This window comes from Elaeis guineensis, chromosome 5, assembly GCF_000442705.2.
Source record: "Elaeis guineensis isolate ETL-2024a chromosome 5, EG11, whole genome shotgun sequence".
Classification (NCBI taxonomy): Eukaryota; Viridiplantae; Streptophyta; class Magnoliopsida; order Arecales; family Arecaceae; genus Elaeis; species Elaeis guineensis.
This window is the reverse complement of record NC_025997.2, coordinates 106,900,144-106,904,124: the sequence shown is the minus strand read 5'-3', so window position 1 is coordinate 106,904,124 and position 3,981 is coordinate 106,900,144. Positions and strand designations below refer to the sequence as shown.

Sequence of the window (3,981 nt, the reverse complement as noted above, 5' to 3'; positions counted from 1 at the left end):
GGTGTTGGTGGTTGGGGTATTGCAGCATTCATTCTATTAATTGGGATATCCGTCCTTCCTTTACCGTCCAATAAAATTGTGCCCCAAGAGCTCACCATGGTTTTGATAACATCGCCTCAATATTACGGTCCTTTTCTGCTAACCAAGACGAAATATATGCGCTAACGTCAATAATTATATCTCCAACTATAAGTACTATTTTTTGTGGGGCCGGCATTATCCAAAGTGGGATGTCAAGTTGTCAATATCATACAATAAAATCTAAATCTAATGGAGTCATGGGGCCGGCATTATCCAAATTGGGATGTCAAGTTGTCAATATCATGCAATAAAATCTAAATCTAATGGAGTCACGGGAAGAATGCTACACCAACCGGCTCGACTTGACTTTGCAATGGAAAACAAGTAATGAATTTGTGATCCACGGTGGGCAAATTATACCCTACACCATGTGTACTCATGTATCTATGCACCATAGAATCAGCTTGTCTCCTTTCCGTAAGCCGATCACCGAGATGAGCAATGGAAAACAAGTAATGAATTTGAGATCCACGGTGGGCAAATTATACCCTACACCATGTGTACTCATGTATCTATGCACCATAGAATCAGCTTGTCTCCTTTCCGTGAGCCAATCTTGGCTCACCGCATGAGCGCATGATGAATATTTATGTATATGATGAATATTGGTATGATACATGACCACGTGATGCGCAGAGTGCAGGTTATAATTTCTCTCCACCCAATGGTGGAATGAACATGCCATAAATAATGCAAATTAAAGCTGGACATGTGACATGCACATGAAACCATCATTTCTGTCAAAATATGGAGCAATACATGCAAAGCTTTACTAAAATTTCAGCAAATGAAAATAATAATCAGCACACAAGCGTACTGATACAGAAAAGGGCCTAGAAACAATTTTAAAGGTTTACATTCACAAGATTCTGATCTCCTCCTTTGGATTGGTAAAAAAAAAAAAAAAAACCTACACCTCAAACCACTCAGAGACTTTTGGTTCATAAAGCCTCAAAATATTTCTCCAGAGTAACGAGTTTACATCTAAAATTCCATTTTAAGCCACTTGTTGTAATAGATACAAGTCTTTGGTGAGATAATTCCATTTGGTGCGCACTCCCTTATCCGTGGGCAAACTCCACAAGGAATTGATGAAAAGGCACCTATTTTGAGACCACCTCTACTTCTTAAGCTTCTGTAGCAAATCTTCCCTGATTGAGCTTTAGAGAAATCTCCTATCCCGGTACTCTTCAATTCCTCGACCTCCTTATCCAGAACCATTGCATTAACAATTTCAACAATATGATGCATGGTACATTCAACTTTAAATACCCGTGATTCTTGGATGGACTTGTATATAGCTTCCATCGTGGCAACCTGGAACCTCTCAATATGATTCAAACACTGCTCTCTTAGAATCCTAATGAAATCTGTATCAAGGCTTCCATCTGAATACCAAGAACCACCCGATATTTCTTTTCATGGTTCAAACTCCACAGCCACGTAAATTTTTCTTGCCTTATTGTGAATATTGTGAATGTTAACAACATCTTTTATAAGATTTTTATTTTGGAGGGACTTCTCAGGGTTTTGGTGACGACAGTCGTTTGAAGACCTGTATCTCTTTTCGTATCAGCGGTCCATATTCCAAGGTTCTGCTTGCTCTTGATCAACCCATACAGGACACGCTCAGTTTCAGAGAGTGGAGGAAGTTTTGTCTTTGAGTCACGCAGCAGTTGCTTTTGGTGAGGCACTCATGGCTCATGTATTCACAACAAAGCAGAATAAGCAAACTAAGTGAACGAATATTATAGAAACAATAATATAGTGCCTTTTTGCTGTTCATTGCCCTTCAACATGCACAAGTTGCAATGCAAAATAAGACTGAATTCAAAGAAATATGATAATTCATAAGGCATTATGTTGTGCTAGAGCAAAACTTTTTTTTTCCCAAGAAAATAACTGAATGTTAAAAAGATAAATATCTTTTTAATAAGCATATTCTGAGTCTTCAAACAAATTAATCCTTTGAATAATTAGAAAAGAAAACAAAACGACCATGCCTTCAAAACTTTTTAAAATGATTATCTATCTCTAGAAAAGTTTTTGAGGCCTTCAGGCAAATGATGCTAGTCTTTTTATGGAATACTACTAAATCCAGCATCTAAATATTTCTTTATGTGTCCCAAAGTTTGTGTCGCAACTAATGATGTAATAATATCATGATGAAGAAATAACGTTATTATTAACATTGTCATTGTTTAAATTCAATGTTTTAAACATTGGAAATTGATACTTGCACAAAATCTAAACAAGCAAGTTTCATTTACAAATGAACACTATTTGACTATTGGATACTTGCAAACACTCCAAAAAAATTTCAAACAAAAAGAGCGAGTCCAAAGCCTAGATGAAAATGGTGGAGGATTTACACATATATGTCAAACTATGAAATAGATCCAAATAATAAATCAGGTTATGGACAAAAGCATTGGAAGATAATGTCTTAAAACTCTGAAATATGAAAAAGAGTACATGTAGTGCAAATTTAGTGAAAATATGAGAATCTAGATGAAGTCCCCGTCAAGCCAATAGACCTAACCACTCTTATGATATCTCAATTACCTACACACATAACTGACTCACCAAGGATTTTGGCTAAAAATTTAGACTCTCAATCCCCTTAAGGTCCAAGTTGAGGTTGGGAGCTAGCCCAACCTGCCTTGATTAGATCGCACCCTTGCTTCATATTATTTTGGAAGGTAAGCAAGCATTGCCTCTTCTCAAAGAGACAAATGAGCACAAGAAGAGCCTAAGCCAAGGCAGGATCACTAAGCATAGGTATATAGCACAAAGCAAGTTTACCTCCACCATTGGTTATTGTTGCTGCTGGTAATGAAAGAGAAGTTGGTATCAATAATCAGAAAGTGCGGCACAAGAGAGGAAAAATCATTTGACAGGAGGGTGCAGTGGAGAAACAAGAGGGACAAAGAACCCTTAAGGGGCATGACTCACCTGTTCAACTAACAGGTCAGGCAGAAGAATCGAACAATGACATCATAATAACGTAATTATAAGTATATAGTAAAAATTTCAAGAAATTGCTAGCATTCTTCTAACAACTTTTAGCAGTCTTTACTCACTAAAAAATATCACAAATTCATGAAAAATTAGAAGTTAATAATCAGATATGCAATTTAACAAACAGAAATCGGAAATGTGTTCAGAAATTACGAAATGTCCGGCAGCAAAGAATCAATCTTTATAATCTCAGCTTCCTTCACTCTCTACGACCCAAAAAAATAAATCTGAAAACCAGGGGAAAACAATAAACTTTTACCAGATTATGAATTGAGAATTGACCGCATTAGTTGAAGAAGATGAGGAGTTCAGCCATAGGCCTGCTCTATTGCTTCAAAGCTGCTGGCTTCAGACTCTATCCTTTGCTGGGCGGAAACAGAGAGAGCAGATAAAGTGAAGGGGAGCAGTGGAAGAAAGACGGGGAAGTTTAGAGAGAGAGGGGGGGATGGCGGCGGGATGGGTGTCGGATCGCGCCGACTGCCGCCGTTGACCAGAATCCAATGGAAGCACCGATTGGAGGAAGAAGAATAGGGAGAGAGGGGGGGGTCGGTGTTCCTGGCTGGGCAACTCCGGCCGCTCGCAGCGTAGACCATGGAAGAGTGGAACTGGGACAGAGAGGCTTCCCTCTGGATGTCCACCGACCGTGCCCCGCCGTCGGCCGCTGGTAGCGGGAAGCAGGAGGAGGAGGCGGACGAAGAGGACGTAGAAGGGAGAAGTGAAGAGGTCTGATTACTCCCGATCGATTGGAGCCCTAATTCCCAGTTTATATACCCTAACCCGCTTCGATTCAACCGGCTTGGATCTGCTTGGGTGTTCGATTTGTTCGAGTTATTGTTGGAATGGAATAGAGTTGCATCGTGGGCACAGAAATCTTTATTT

The 3,981-nt window shown here is 39.3% G+C and overlaps 1 pseudogene; it reads right to left on the bottom strand.

Annotated features, from left to right (window-relative positions):
* Nucleotides 1-816: 816 nt before the first annotated feature.
* Nucleotides 817-3,695, bottom strand: LOC105045446 (uncharacterized; annotated as a pseudogene).
* Between the last annotated feature and the right edge of the window lie 286 nt (nt 3,696-3,981).